This window comes from Chiloscyllium plagiosum, chromosome 34, assembly GCF_004010195.1.
Source record: "Chiloscyllium plagiosum isolate BGI_BamShark_2017 chromosome 34, ASM401019v2, whole genome shotgun sequence".
Classification (NCBI taxonomy): domain Eukaryota; kingdom Metazoa; phylum Chordata; class Chondrichthyes; order Orectolobiformes; family Hemiscylliidae; genus Chiloscyllium; species Chiloscyllium plagiosum.
This window is the reverse complement of record NC_057743.1, coordinates 32,798,041-32,814,829: the sequence shown is the minus strand read 5'-3', so window position 1 is coordinate 32,814,829 and position 16,789 is coordinate 32,798,041. Positions and strand designations below refer to the sequence as shown.

Below are 16,789 nucleotides of genomic sequence, written 5' to 3'. Positions count from 1 at the left end.
AAGCTTGAATCTCGACAGGTGAAGTCATTTTGTAGTCTATTTTTCTTTACGTTTCAAGTTTAACAAAAAGCACATGACAAGAATGGCTTTCTGTGGGTGAAAGCAGATCGTATTATATTTCATTCCAGTGTTTGTTCTTGCCTTTTGTGAGTTGCTTTCATTTTGAAGAGAAAAGCTAGTGATGTCACTTCTTTACATAATATGTAAATATCTGCCTACATGATTCATATGCAGCTTCGTAGTCAAAACATGTGTTTTAATTAGTTTGAGAAGCTCAATTTTTTGCATGGAAACAATCACAATAGGTTCTGTCTTAATTCATAAAAGAAAGTGACTAGAGGCCCTAATTGCGCTGAGTTTGTGATGACCAGTGGAAAAGGATTCATTTCTAAAGAATGTATCAACTAAATTATATAGTATCAATTTAAATTATTTCATGCTGCTCAAATCAGGGCAAAGACTGATTTCAGAAAGATAAAACTTTCGTATTTTCAAATTGGAAGTTGTTTCAAACTTTCATAATTAAAACAAGTCAATGTATGCACATTTGGGATAGAACAATAGTTTGAAAGTAGACATGGGTAAAAATGGGAGATAATCAGCAATGTGCATTTTTAATTACTGATGAGTTACTACAAATAACCAAGACTATAACTGCTGGGAATACAACATTGAAAGACCTTTGGGGAGGTATTGTCATCTTACTGGGCAGCATTGGATGTAACTGGTATTCTAATACTGCCTGGTAATGATGATGATGGCTTTCTGATTTCATCTGAGAAGAATTGAAGGCAAAGAGAAGAAGGAAAATGTTTGGCTTATAGGGTTGAGCAGTACAGAATACTTATAAAGTAGCCTAGGAACTGCATATGTATTATGATGCCAAGTTACGTTTTGCAATGGACATTGGAATTGTACCTTTAGTTTGTATTTTTCTATCCCATTTACAATATGCTTCCATTTCCTGCAGCACTTTAATGGCATCATGTTGGCCAGAGTTGCAGCCAATGGCTTTGTGAATGGGTTCAATGACAAAAAATATTTTAAGCCAGTAGGAGAAGAAAATGGTGGGGCATGGTTAAACATATAAGGTGGGGTATATAGATGTATTAATAAGTTCATTACTCAATAACCTAATTACTGCTTTCTCGAATGGTGCAACTAAATTAGAAAAGGCACAGTGGCTCAGTGGTTAGCACTGCTGCCTTATAGCACCAGGGTCTCTGGTTCGATTCCAGCCTTGGGTGACTGTCTGTTTGGAGTTTGCATATTCTCCCTGTGTCTGCAATCTCGCAGGCCAGGTGAATTGGCCATGCTAAGTGTTAAGTGTTAAGTGCATTAGACAGAGGGGAAATGGGTCTGGGTGGGTTACTCTTCAGAGGACTGGTTGGGCTGAAGGGCCTGTTTCCACACTGGAGGGAAACTAATCTAAAAAAATATCTTTTTCTCTGCCACCTGAGTTAAAATAATTAATAAACTAGTGGATGGTTGTATTTCATAGTATTACATTATAAAGAGGAAATGGCTGGCTTTTTTCAGTTAAATGGTGTTTTAATACTCTCCAACATTATCATCTTAATTCACCCTCCAGCATTTCTAATCTATAACATCCATTTCTGATTTGTCATTAATGTGAAAAAGCCAATGATTTTGTGGTGATTCATTTTAGATATAGACTATTAGCTTTGAACTGATAGCAGGTAAAGAAATAAAATGGAGTGGTCAGGAAGGTTCAGAAAAAGTAATCTGAAAGAGACATTTGAATAGATGTAATTGATCAAACTATCGAACAAAATTGTTGTACATCCCAGAGAAAAAAAAGGTGAAGAGCCAAGATATAAATAATTGGGTGCTGATGAAACTAATTAAGAAATAGTGGTTAGATGCCACCAGATTTTAGATTAGATTAGATTAGATTACTGTGTGGAAATTGGTATTCAAAAATCTATGGAGGGAGTAGACTGAGGGAAATTGAGAGTTGCAATTGTGAATATTGGGGAAAAATATGAGTTTCACGAAAAAATTGTGCCATAATTCATGATTTCAACATAATGCTTGACGTAAGAACACAAGAAGGCAAAATCAACAGACAGCAATCACACCTTTATTGCATTTCATACAAAATGCGGTTGCTACATATGACTTGTTTTTGCTTGCTTTCTCTGATGCTCATCTTCACTCTCTCTAACACAAACAAACACACATATACACACTCCAAACAATACAAAAGTCCTATTTTTGTTCTGATATTTTAATTATTCAAATGTTTGTATTAAGCTATGGAAATAACAGAAGTAGGAATTTGGTATTTTTTGAAAAGAATTGAGTTTGCAGATAATTAGAATTAAAGAGTAAAGAAAAATAATACTCAAATATTTTACAGGCAACTGCTTCTGTGTTAATTATCTACTCGAAATACAAGTAAAATCTTGGAGTGTGGTTATTCGAATCGATGTCAAGCTCAGAAATTTTGCATTATAAACTTGAAAAGATGTAATTAGCTCCAAAAACTTAAGAGCTATGATATTTTGAGTAGTGGGACAGGAAATTGATTGTTCACTTGTTGCTTGTTAGATTTAAAATGCAGAACCTTTGAACAGCAATCAAGCAGGATCATAATGTGAATGATGCTACACAGGGATACTGTTCAGCTGATTCGCTGTACAGTTTCTTTTTCCAAAGTCTATTTCACCCTTTGCACTGTATAGGGAATAGAAACGTTGCAATACATCAAAACTTTCAAGGTGGTTAGAAAATGAATTATTTTGGTCTGCCAAAAGCCCTAAGTAATCTGCTCATACTGATTAGTTTGGTGTCTTACTGAAAATTTTATCTGAGATGAGCTGATGAAGAGATTAAAGCTGCAGGATCTTGTTGATTGGTGTAGATTTACTTAGCCACTGGACAAAACTTTTGAAGTTCTGAAAACAATTTTATGAATTCTTACAATATTAATTCTGTTAAAGAAGTCACTTTTTGCCAAAAGTTTAAAAAAGTCAACCATCAGGAAGAAGTTTGCAGTTTGCATTCTATTTTAATTTCAGTTGATAATTTAATATTATTATTTTTATCCCTCTGTCTTTCCCCCAACCTCTCACACAGATTATAGTTTTGTGGGTGCCTGCTGGCCTTTGGTACCTGTATCACTTGCTCAGGAAACTAATTTTCATGTCTGCGGTTATCTTTTTCTAAATTGTTCAGGCCAGCATTTATTATCCATCACCAATAGCCCTGGAGAAGTTGGTGATGAGCTGTCTTCTTGAACTGCTGCAGTCCTTGTTTAGGGACATCCACACTGCTATTGGAAAGGGAGTTCCAGGTTTTTGACTCAGCAACAGCAAAAGAATAGATTTAATTCCAAATCAGAATGCCCATAGGTAGAATGTTTGGCTGACTGCCCTTATGGCTGTCCAACAATTATATACTGTACCATCAATAGTTCAAAACTCTGCCAATTGCTTGTACTCCATGATTCAAAGATACGTTCTGGTATCCTTACTGTTATCCCAACTCAAAATCTCAACACTGGGACGGAATTCAAGGTCCTCCCAAGTATGTCTAGCTCAACACAACATTAACAAGTTGGGAAAGCTTTGTTTTAAAAGATTAAATGATAATATTACCATGGGGATTATCTATGTTCAACTTATGAAGTTGCTTTTGTTTTAAAATTAGATAATCATATATCTACCACATAGAATTTATAACAAGGAATGGTTACAAAAGGTACATTTTTAGTGAAAATGTTTTTAAAATGCCAGGAAGGTACAAGATAACAAGGAAAGTCAACATATATTTTGTAAGTTGTCCATCTTGGTCCTATTCTGACATCTTCCAACAAATTTATTTATCATAGTTTGAGTAGGTAGTCAGCACGGGATTGAAAATAGCAATGTTTTCTTCCTATTACAGGAACTGAAAAACCTCTAGTTTGGGTCAAATCATGGTCCTCTGTGGGCATCTTACTAGACAGTGCTGGATTGCACTGCTATGTTCTAACACTGTCTGGTAACGATGTTTAAAGAGTGCTCCACAATCAACAGATACTGGATACAATTTATACACTGTCAGTGACAGCTTCCTTGAACATAGGCTTAACTTACTGACCGGCTGAAACACTGAATGGTTTGTGCCTGAAGTCACGCTGCGTACAGTAACTGTGCTGCAGACAAGTGGTCTCAGAGACAAATGTGTCATAATTTAAATGAAATGTTTTGTACTGTGTTTGTAAATTAACACAATGTTGTGTTTGTTTTTTCTGCATGATGTTTGGTAAATGTAGCTGCAAAGACTATGCTTATTGAAACATCTATGTTTCAGTATCTTGAAGTAATTTCCAGGGATTTGGAATATGAAAAAAGGCAATTGTTTTCAAGTACTTGTGAATGCAAAAATATCTGGGAATTAATGTTCCCAGTTATCTAGAGAATATTAGTAGACCCACACTTAATAGAATGCTTGGGATGTTGGGAGGGAAAGACTTTAAGCATGAAGGATTGACCCAGAAAGTTCTTCCATTACAGTCATACCCCCTATTAGTTAATCACAGAGGTGAATTGGTGGTAGTTGTGAATTGGTCGACAGCCTGGAACATTTTGCGTTAGCCTTAGGATGGTAAGTAAGTAATGGTAAGTAGATGACATATATAAAGTAAAATGATCATTAGATTTTTATTTTAAAAATTTTTAAAAACATCCACATGTTTCTATTTTCCCCAGTTTTAAGCCTCGTCCTCCTCTTCTTCCGTTATTACTCTGTAGTTTTCTGACAGAGGGAATGCAATTACTCTTTCCATGCTCTCTGTCAATGTTTCTTCTTTGCCAACCACAGGGATTTGAGGCTGAAAGCATTGACTGACTATCACATGAATGGATGGCATTTCCCACTTTTTTATTTTAGCTGCGCTGTTCATGGATTATTCTGTGCCCTCTTCCCTGTTACTGTCAAGGTAGAATATGTACTTTTCCTTTTTGTGGAAATGTGTGGTTTAATTAGGGTTGTATATTTTTAATATTTGATCAAATATCAATGACAAGTTTCTCAAGAGACTGTACAGCTCAATGTGTCAAAATATAAAAATTGGACACAAGTCTTATCTGGGCTCTTGTGCACACCAGTATCCAGATACTACCTGATCAAATGGTGTTCTGGGGCATGCTATCTTTCCTAAGTTCTAGACCTTTGTATTGTATATTACCATGAAGGAATGAGTAAGAGCAGAAAGCTGTACCAAATTTTCTTTCATGATTAGCCCATGAAAATACTATTGGATACATACCTTTCTGAAAAGAGACTTTTTAAAATCATCCTATCAAATTCTTGATTGCACTTTGCTGCATTGAATGACAAATTAAAACACTACAAAAATATGAAAAGTGATAATATATGCTCAAATCCACTGTGTTATTGTTTCTTGTATTGATGCAGTTATGACGCTGGTTAATTCTTAGCTGAATCAGTTCAAGAGATTGTTGCCCACGGTGAATAAAAGTGGCTTTAGACAGGTGAAAATGACTAATATTTGAAGTGATTGCCCATAAAATACAACTTATTATGACATACTGAAGAATTTAATATTGTTACTTTCTTTTACAATAAATCTGCCATGAAAAGATTGGAGACCCAATTCTTCATTAGATTGTTCTAAATTTGCATTTAGCTGTGTATTTTGAACAGGACAAAACGCGAAAATGACTCTTAAAGTCAGACTGCATGTTACAGATTTAGTGAATGTAGATTGTCTTGTGATTTTCTTGTTATTTTTGAAAGCCGATGTCCAAACTAAAGAAGGTTAATCATCTAATTCATCAGAAAAAACTGACTTTAGGATCTTAAATCTTGTTGAAATTTTCTTTTATTAATCCTTTATATGTATAAGAATAATGAAAAGCACCTACTTTACCATCAGATTTTTGCTCCTACTTGCTTGTTCTGTTCTCTGTGCATGACATTCACAATCTGAATAAGAGTGAAAGATTAACTATCTGCAATAGCCTATATTTGTATAGTGCTATGCATACAAACCAACATCTCAGAGCACTTTACAAAGAGGTTGAAATCACTACAAAGCAGGAAGTAAGAAATCCTAAGGGGGAAGGGAAACTAAAGCATAATTCAGAGTAATTTCTTTTATAGAAACTTGTAGAGAATCTGAAGGGCAGATTAGTTTTGGCTGAGAACCAGAGTCATCTACTTTCATCATGCACAAATTTTGATTTTTTTTAAAGGTAGTGGCTTCTCTCTCATTGGTATTTTAGCTTTTAACTATCTCAAAACTGTGGTTTTAAATTACAAATGAAATTTACACCCACAGTATTATATTGACTTCCTGCAGGAGAAGAAAATCCAGAAGTATAGGAAAGTAGCAAAGAAGTAACATTTATTGGATCACTTTCAAAAAACTGGCACATGCACAGTAGACCAAAAGGCTTCCTCTGTGCTGTGGTCATGTTTTTAAAAAAAAAGTTTTTCTTTTGACAGATAAGTCAAGCAGTGGGTAAATTTTTAAAAAGCTGTCACAATCACCTCCTGAGATTAAAGTATAACACTTCTAACAGAAGCATTAAAGCTTTTAATCTAAAATTAACTGCGACGTAATCTTTTGGGGCTGTGTCTTCCCATGAATGACAAGAACCTAACTTCCAGACCATTGTCAATGCACCTACCCTGCAACTTTGCCTGAAGCAGGCTTATAAGTAGCTGCTTTGACATTTGTAACTAAGGATAGCAGGCTAGTTCTTGAGGTTGAAGGCAAAACACAATGACCCATGACCCTGGCTGGCTGATAGCCTGAATGAGAAAATGTGGGCACTGCTGTAGCAAAAAGACAAGCGCACAAACACATTGAAATGAAGTTTCACTCGGAAGCAGCTGAATGTTTAAAACCAAAAAAGGCCCACAGTTGTTAGTCATCTTTATGGAGAGGTGATCTCCACAGGATTGGTTTTGCATGTAGTGCTTTTCATACTTGTGGCTTATTCATTGGACCAGTGAAAGAGGCCCAGATGCTCTCGCCAGCCACTCAAAGGCCAACCACAACAAGGTGCTGCTCAGCAAGGTGTTGATCCGATGTTTAAAGATGCAAAAAGTTCATCCAATCATCTTTCTGGCATTCTCTTCTCCATTGCCACCTAGAAAACCAGTTGCCTAACTCCTCTTAAAAGTTGAGATGATAATTTCAAAGCTGAAATGTTGGAAGACTTTTTAAATGAGAGTTCCAAAATATACTAGTTAAATAGTTACAACTGACTTTCATCCCCTGTGCTAACAGCCTATCACATTTAGAGGATAACTGCTTGGGTTAATTACAGGAGAGCTCTTCTTACTTACAGAGCAAAATTCAGTATTTCAGGAAATTTTGCGAGTATAGTTATTTTCTCTTTTTCAAAATAAAAGGATAATATTTGTGTCTAACATACCATTTGTTAAATGTCATGTATGATTGTTGAGGTGGTGCAAGCAGGAATTGGAAGCAATCTTAAAAATTTCTCCCTAAATTCTCATCACTCTAATTAATTGTAAACCACAAAATCTTTTGGCTGCTTTAGGATTTTATCACTTTCAATGCAGAGCACTTAAAAGTCCTGTTTGTCTAATGTAATGGTTTAAGCTTTAAGATGCTAACATATTTATTAATCAATCAAATCTAATGCATTGATGTGTCTCATTCACTAAATTAAATGATTATACATTACCAAGAGTTCTTTGCTCATTTCAGCAATGTGTTGAGGTGATGAGAGTATCCTCTGAGTATAGTAGAAACTCAGAAGTAAAAAATGCTGTTGCTTAAAATCTGAAGTAAATCTGGACAAGATTAATGTTTTAGATGTGCATATTTTGTCAGGCTGGAAGCTGAGCATATGAAATTTTCTTTGCATTCATAGTTCAGAGAAAAATGGTTTATTTTCCTTCGTGTAAAACCTAGTGGATTTATTTGTTGCTTTTACCAATCATGAGATTGGATCCCATCCTCAGTTGAAGCAGAGGATCTGTGTTTACAGAGCACTAAGCAAACCAGTAATGAAACTTGAGAGAAATTCATGAAGCACATGGAGTCCCCATTTGGAGGAATACTGTAAAGTTGCATTATTAACTCTCCATTATGCTTTTGATAGCATTTTATTTTAGGTGGGACTTATTGGGTTAACATCGCAATATATTATCAATCAAGGGTCATATGTTGAACTGCTTCATCTTTTCCCAGAATGCTTGTAATTGTGCTTATCTGTGTTTGGTTACTGGGTGCAGGTATTGCGTGAGAAGTACCTAATCCTTTGTTTAATATTAACTGAGCATGCAAACAAAACACACACAACTCTTGCCAGTTACTGCTGGCTAAGAGTACTGCAGTGTAATGTTGATATTAAACCCAAAAATGGATAAAGCAGAAATTCACTTTAACCTCTCATGTAAGTTGCTTAACAAGTTAAATCTATACTAAATTAGATTGAGCTGTTAAAACATCTTTGACTTTTACCTGTGTGCTTCAACCAGAAGGGTGTAACTCGGTGAGTATGGAAACTCTTACAGCAATTCACTTTCTGTGCTTGCATGTGCACTTTCTTAGCACTCATTAATTTAGTAAATGGTTTAAGCTAACAATAATGGTCAGTAACAGCTTAGTGGATGATAATCTTTCTTAAAAATGAATCTACCTCTGATTGTATTTAAAGTGCAGAAAATAAAATGAATTTGTTGATTAGAATTTAAATATTTTGGCAGAAATTATTAATGAACATTGGAGATGAGCAATTACTATGCAATATCAATATTGCTTTATTCAGTTTTAGCATACAGATATTTCTATTACATACTTAATATGCAGGAAAACTAAAATGCCAATTGGAGTATACAAACAAAGTTGGTAGACCACAGAATACCCTGCGTTAATGTCAGTATCTAGGTAGCAATTGTTTCCAAAAGCTGTGTGTCAGTTGCTCAGTCATTCAGAACATTGACTATGTGCTATGGGGAGAAGAAAAACTACTAGAGATATATTGAAAAGAGAAATTGTATGTCTCCTGAAATGTTCCAAGAATGAATGATGAAAATTCCTACTTTACCAAAGTGATCAGGTTTTAAAAAGTATACATTTGGCTGTTAAAACGTGATGGGAGTATTTGGAGGTAATCAAAGGTATAGTAAGGTTCACTTTTCTCCAATATTTTGCAAAATTTGCAATACTATGGTGTTAAAGTGGTTTTCCATGCATTTACCAAATGAAACTGCGAAATAAACCTGCACAATATTGTTTGCTCACAAAATGGAAATTAGTTTAAAATCAATCTCTTATTTTGCCTAACATTGTATCCAGTCAATAAGCTGGAACTACACTGGTACAATACACCTGATTAGTCTGTTTAGATTTTTAAATGCAGAAGAACAATTGAGTATTGTTTCAAATGAAGTTTTTGCAAATTCCTTGGCTAGTTGAAATTAAGGTGCTCGCAGTCTAGTAATTGTAATCTTCTTCTGAATTATGTATAGTACAGAGTTGCTGCATATTTTAAAAAAACGTTAACTATACAAGAGATTGTTATGGAGGAAATGTTTCCAAAATGCAATATGAGTTCTTTTTTTTTGACTGCCTTCTTTTCCAAAATAGCCTCTGAGAATACAGTATAACCTTATCCATTGTGATCACAATTCCAGTATAAATCAGTGGCCAAAGGTTACTGATTGTAAACGTTGACTGCATGTTGATTGATGTCTTACCAGGCAAGGTTAGATATAGCTATTTAAGTCTAATACTGTCTGGTAATGCCGTTTATCTCATGTCATAAGTTCTTCACCTTTTCAGAGGCGTTTTAACCAAATTTAGCTATCAGCGTCACTTTTGTAGGTGAGGCCAGTCCAGGAGTTGAGCTTGGGCTGTTCACTGCTGTTTGGACGTGTCTCTGAAGCCCATTCAAGTGCATCAGTTCAAAGTGCAACTTTAATACGTCTGGCCTGTTAATGTCTAACAGCATTATTCAGCAGAAAAAGGGCATGCAAGGAGAAGAACTTGTACTACTGCTTTTCATAATTTATGCCAAACTGCCTTGTAACAGAACTAAGGCTATTGATTAACACATTAGCTGACTGCACCAGACAAAAATGTGCCTCAATGAGGTAGTTTCTAGTTTCATGTTGTTGAAATTCTTCACGACATGTTTATATGATGTAGAACGTATGTCCATTTATTGGGACAATGTATTAAGCTTTTTCCATATTTTCCACTGTTTATTTTCCCTCTTACATAAGGCAGCTTTTGTGATAAAGTACATCCTTTAGAAAAAGCATCAAAGTCTCTGTAAACATTAAAAATCATGCAAATTTGCTAGTAGCTGACTCTGGTAAAATTTTCCTTTGTTATTAGCAACAGGACTCGGCAAATTGTGTTTCAATGTAACAAGTTTTTTAAATTTTACCTTTGATTTTGGTGCATATGTTCAGAAATCATTGTGCATTATGTTTATGCTTGAATCGTTTTGGAAGCTGCCTCTTCTTGTAAATTTTCATTAAGTACAGGTTGTATCCAGGAAAGTCTATAATAGTTTTACAACATTCCAACTGTTTTGTGCATTCAAATACAGCTTCAATACAATTATGACAATATCCAAAACTAGACACAATGTGGGGTTTGTATGGGGTTGGAGTACACTCAAGAGTTGAATCTTAATTTTGAAATAAAAAAATGCAAAAAATGGAACCAGAACCAAATCCGCCCATTTCAGGTTTTAACAAAGATGTGATAAACTTTTAAAGAGAATGAATTGGATATTTTAGAAGCTGGAATATACACTTAGTAACATTGATATTAAAAACTAGGATATTTTTACAAAATGCTTGATTATAAAATGAAATTTTTAGGACCAAGGATGTTCTTCGACAACAGTTATGATTCAGTATGCAATTAAGATTGGAGTTACACTTCATTAAAAAGGCATAATTTTGGATGTTTTTAAAAGTGATATTAAGCATAAAAGTCTAAGTAGATGGCAATTTCTGATTAATTGCCATCTACAGGCGGTTCTAATTGCACTCTGTGGTGAGAAGCTTAGAATTACTGAAAGCAATTTCAAGAATTTAAGTTAAATTGCACATGTGTAAATTCCAGAAGTTGCTGTTGGTTTCAGAAGAGTAACAATGGTGAATTTTGAGAGTTTAATTGTCATTATCACCACTTCAAAGTGAGAATCCATATATTTTTTAATTTGGATAGATCACAGAAAATTGCAAGTCTAGACAAAAAAAAAGCCAGATCACAGCCCTGAACCTTGAAGATCTCAATGCATTCAGATATTAGCAGGCTTAAACTGATTATGGATGAAACTGCAATTGATTTGAATGGAACAGCAAGTGGAACAGTACTTACTGTAAGTCAGTAATCACAAATTCTGTTGTTTACATTATATGTAATGTCCATGTCTCATTTAGTTATCTTGCTGCATGTGACCTTTTCGTGATAGTACGTCTATAACTGTGGAGATATTAGGAGAGAGTGCTGACATTAATGTTTTGAAAAGACCAAATGAAGTTGCAGTTATATGGCTCCTTTGATGTCCTCAGGACAACTTAGTGCACTTCACAGCCAGTGAATTGACTTTGAAGTACAGTTGCTGTCATTTCATAGGCACACAAAATGGCTAATTTGTGTAGGGCAAGGTGCTACATATGGGGTCAAGATAGATAACCAAATTATTTGTCTTCAGACATGTTGTTTGAGGGATAAATGGCAGTCAGGACACCAGGAGATTCCATGGCTGCTAGTAAAATAATGTCTAAGATCTTAACATTTCATCTGACAGATGGCACTCCTGAGCATCTCCACGAGTTTCAAGTTGAGGTGGGAAGCACAAGTGAGTTTATTTGTTGTTGTTTAACGATAATGTACTTTGGATTGCTGGGTTGTTAAAAAATCAGCCAAATTAAAGTCCTTTTTCCTTTCTTATTTGTCATAAATATTTGCAGCATTGGGGACTTATTAATCAATTTGAAACACTTGCATTGCAGTAAGCCTGGAATTACCCAGCTCTTAAAAGGGAATATTTTGGACTCGCAAGCAGCAAGAGAACAGCAACACATTGCTAACAAATTTTCTCATTGTCTGTTCAGTCAATTTCAATAAAGTATGTGCATTCCACAAAATGAAAATCAAACCTTTACACATATTTCAACCTGTTTGCTGATCAAGCAGATGTTTCAATAATGTCAAAGAACCCATCTGCCTGTTAATTATAATTTAAATGACCATATGATCTCAAAAGAAGTCTAGTCCCAAGATTTTGAAAGCTTTATATGGAAAAGGAATTAGCATTTTGGCAGATCTATATGTCCAATATGCCTGTATTTTAGGATTTGTATATGTAATACTGACTCCCTCATTTTCAGCTGTATCTTCAGAGTTAGGTGGAAGGTATGTCATTCCCTTCTGTCTTGTAAACAATCTAAGTTAAAATTTAAAGAGGCCTGGGGATGGAGGTGCATGCCGGTCTCTTCATTGATGAAACAGGAACACTAAAGGAGAAGAAGAAATGAAGGCCATGCAGCTGAATTTTGATAGGGTGTAACTAATTAAATTCTAGATACTTTTTACAGTAAATTGGCTAAGAAGGAACAAAAAATATCACTTTTGAACTAAAATAAATTGCATTTACAAAGATGAATGTCAGCTAGTAATAAATTGCTATTATTAAAAAGCTAATAAAAAGGTAATATAATAGAAAGCTTCAAATGAAAGGTGGTAATCACCTAATTCCTAATGATGCTGCATTTCAGAGAAATTCAAGGTGATTGTTTGAATCCAGTTCCTACTCTCAAGTGTTAAACTTAGCATTTTAAGTGGAAATTCCATGATTTATAAAATACCCATACAAATGTTACCTCCTATTGCATATGATAAGTTGTAGTTAATCAATTGACTGCATTATTTATTTAAAGTTTTAAAGAGAAATGTGTGGACCACAAATAGTTTTGGAATGTGTTGCATGATTTTATTTCTTGTATATTTTCTATTCTTTTGTACTTTTATGCTTTTGGAAACACAGTTTTACACAGTTAAAGTAGGATGTATGTAACGAATGAAGCAGAGAAATATGTAAATTTCAATGTATCAGTGTTTTTGAATAAACTATATATATTGAATTGAATTATAATGTGTATTTGTCTTTCCTGATGCTACGTGTGCAATACTGGGTAGATTGAAATTGCAGGATTCTGATTCAAATAGATTAAAATTGAGTATTTTGAAGTTTTTAATCTTTTTAGTGCAATTCATTATAAATGCATGATATGGTCAACTTTATCAGAAGTCTTAACTGAAGTAACTAAACCAAAAAATTTAAAATAACTAATTTTAACATTAAAATACTTTACTCACTTTATTTCTATTACTTTGTTCAAATATCTTGTTTAAATTAAACTGAAGTAATCAGGAACAAATGGTTTGCAGGGTGTAAGGAATTGTGAATTGACAAAAGCAACAGTGGTATCCACATCATTCACAATTTTGACAATCCAGAACTCAGTCTAGTATTCAATCTCAAGTTTGTGATGAGTTAGTTGATTATTTTGTCCAAGGAAGGTGATTGTGGCAATGCTCTGACAAGGGACAAGACCAGAAGAAATGCAAACGGGAGTAGACTGTTTGGCTCTGTGAATATGCTCTGCCACTAGGAGCATGCCTTATCCAATATTCCTCACATCCACTTTCCTGTCCTTTCCTATAATCCTTGATTCCTCTTCTGATCAAAAATCTATCTCAGCCTTAAACATATGAGAGACTTTGCTCCCCAGCTCTCTATGACAAGAATTTCCAAAATCACTCAACCATGAAAAGCTATCAACTATACAACATTCTTGAGAAAATCCCAGGGTTAATTCTAATCTGTGCTAAGTGAGCTAGACAGTTAAGATGGGAGAAATCATTTGGTGGCAATCAGTTGTGGTTCTTAATTGTTGAGTCTCATCAAACAATGTGAAACATCTGGTGAGCCAGGATTAAGCTTGACTTCGACACCCTCATAATCAAACAGACCACAAATCCTCTGCAGCAGAGTTTGACTTTGTGTTACAGTGTAGAGTTATAATGTCTCCTGTTTTTCTGTTGCCCTGCCCTGAATAAGATGATAAAGAAGGTATATGGCATGATTGCCATCACCAGTCAGGACATTAAGTATAAAAGTTGGTCAGTCATGTTGCAGCTGACTTTAGGTCACATCCAGAGTATTGTGTACATTTTGGGTCCCCACATTATAGGAAAGACATGAAGGCTTTAGAGAGGGTGCAAAACAGGTTTGTCAGGTGTTGTGTAGATTGGAGTGTATTACTTAAGGAGAGGTATCTGAAAGATGTATATAAAATGTATGAGAGGGTTGCGTAGGGTGGATAGTCAGAATCTTTTTCCCACAGTGGAAATGTCAAATGCTAGAGAGCATAGGTCCAGAAGAGAGGGGAAAAATTTAAGGGAGATGTGTGTGGAAAGGTTTTTGCACAGAGGGTGGTAGGTACCTGGAACGCACAGCCAGGGGAGGTGGTGGAAGCAAATACGATAACAAAGTTTGAGGCATTTAGACAAGACACATGAACAGGCAGAGAATACAGGGATATGGACCATGTGGAGGAAGATGAGATTAGTTTAGAATGGCATCATGATCAGCACATGATTTATGTTCTATGTTATGCATTAACTTGAATAAAAATTAGAGGAGATGTAAAATCCACTGTCAGCTTGCAGCCATCAGTTTTACACTATTGCCTTGTCAGGATCTATTCAAGTGAATCATAGAACCCCTACAGTGTGGATGCAAACCACTCAGCCCATTGAGTCCACACTGACCCTCTAAAGAGCATCCCACCCAGATCCATCCCCCCTAGTCTATCCCTATAAACACACATTTCCATGACCAACCCACCTAGCCTGCACATCCCTGGACACTATGCAATTTAGCATGGCCAATCCATGTAACATGGTCATCTTTGCACTGTGGGAGGAAATTGGAGCACCTGGAGGAAACTCACACAAACAGGGAGAATGTGCAAACTCCATGCAGACAGTTGCCCGAGGCTGAAAGCAAACGCCAATCCCTGGTGCTGAGAGACAGCAGTACTAATCACTGAGCCACCATACTGCCACAGTGCCTGTGCTAGCATGGAATGAATGGTCATTTAGGACAGCTACCAGGTGACTGCTGTTGTCCATCAAATTACAACAGAGGAAATAAAAGGAAAGAAACTTGGGAAAGAAAAGCAAGAATGGCTTTCATTATTGTCAATCCAGTGAACTATAGACATTTAATAGGTTTCCCCAGGCAGATTATTGTCTAAGAAGCAGCAAATGTTTTGCTAGTATCATCCATGTACAGAGTATTGGCTAATGGACAGGAAATGGCAGGTGGGAATAAGGGGTTAATTTTCAGGTTGGCTACCTGTAACCATTGGGGTTCCACAGGAATTAGTGCTGGGACTGCAACTGTTTACAATATAGATTAATGACTTGGAAGAAAGAAGCAAATTTACTATAGCCAAACTTGCAGATGAAACAAAAATAGTTGGAAAGGCAAGTTGTGAGAGATATTGATGGGTTATATAAGTGGGAAAAAGTTGTCAAACGAAATATAAAGTGGGAAAATGTGGAAGGAGAATAAAATAGAGAATATTGCATTCATTTCTGGTTGCCCTTCTCTTGGAAGGATGTTGTTATACTTGAGCGGGTGCAAAAAGGATGTTGCCAGTACTGGAGGGTTTGAATTATCAGGAGAGGCTGAACAGGTTGGGACTTTCCTTCCTCGAGCATTGGAAACTGAGGGACGAAGTTATAGAAGTTTATAAAATCATGAGGGGCATGGATAGGCTAAATAGTCAAGATCTTTTTCCAAGGGTAGAGGGTTCCAAATGTCTAAGGTGAGGGAGGAAAGATTTCCAAAGGACCTGAGGGGTAATTTTTTCAGAGAAGGGTGTGTGTTTGGGAAGAGCTGCCAAAGGAAGTGGTGGAAGCTGGTATAACTACAACATTTTAAAAGACATCAGGATGGGCAAATGAATAGGAAGGGTTTGGAAGGATATGGGCCAAACTCTGGCAAATGGGACAATTTTGGATTGAGATATCTGGTTGGTGTGGATGTGTTGGACTGAAGGGCCTGTTTCTGTGTTGTATGGATTGATGATTCTATAACTGCAGAAAGCTGCAATGCAAAAGTACAATGGGGACACTTGTACGTGCAACAAAAATGCTGACACACAGGTGCAGTAGATAATCAGGAAGACTAGTGGAATGTTGACCCTTGGAGCTGGTGCAGGGGAGAAGGATTCATATTTTTGGTTCATTGGAATATCTTCTAGCATAAAAATGACCTGTACAAGAAAGACGGACTGCATCCGAATTGGAACAGGATTAATATATTGGCAGGGAGATTTGTGAGACCTGCTGGGGAGGATTTAAACTCCAGGGGTGGTGGAGGTGGGGTGGGAGGAGTTGGTCAGTAGACCCAGAGAAATAGTGAGGAAAGAGATCAATCTGAGACTGGTACAGTTGGGAAAAGGAGCGAGTCAAACGGTCAGGGCAGGCAGGGCCAAAGCAGAGAACAAGGTAGTACTGATAAATTGAATTGCATTTATTTCAATGCAAGAGGCCTAACAGGGAAGGCAGATGAACTCAGGGCATGGTTAGGAACATGGGACTGGGATATCATGGCAATTACAAAAACGTTGCTCAGGGATGGTCAGGACTGATAGCTTAATGTTCCAGGATACAAACGCTATAGGAAGGATACAAGGGGGCAAGAGAGGAGGGGGGGGGGGGGTTAGTGTC

The 16,789-nt window shown here is 36.1% G+C and overlaps 1 protein-coding gene across 19 annotated transcripts in view; it reads left to right on the top strand.

The window, feature by feature from the left end:
- LOC122540403 (protein polyglycylase TTLL10-like) overlaps window positions 1–16,789 on the top strand; it is a 330,185-nt gene that overhangs the window by 138,173 nt on the left and 175,223 nt on the right. For 10 of the 19 annotated variants that reach the window (XR_006309292.1, XR_006309287.1, XR_006309284.1 and 7 more), the window contains 3 exons: window positions 11,204–11,357; window positions 11,790–11,840; window positions 11,995–13,130. The exons of 6 other annotated variants lie outside the window; for them this stretch is intronic. The gene's annotated coding sequence lies outside the window, so the exon portion shown is untranslated. 3 more of the 19 variants (XR_006309289.1, XR_006309288.1, XR_006309293.1) reach the window with 3 other exon arrangements.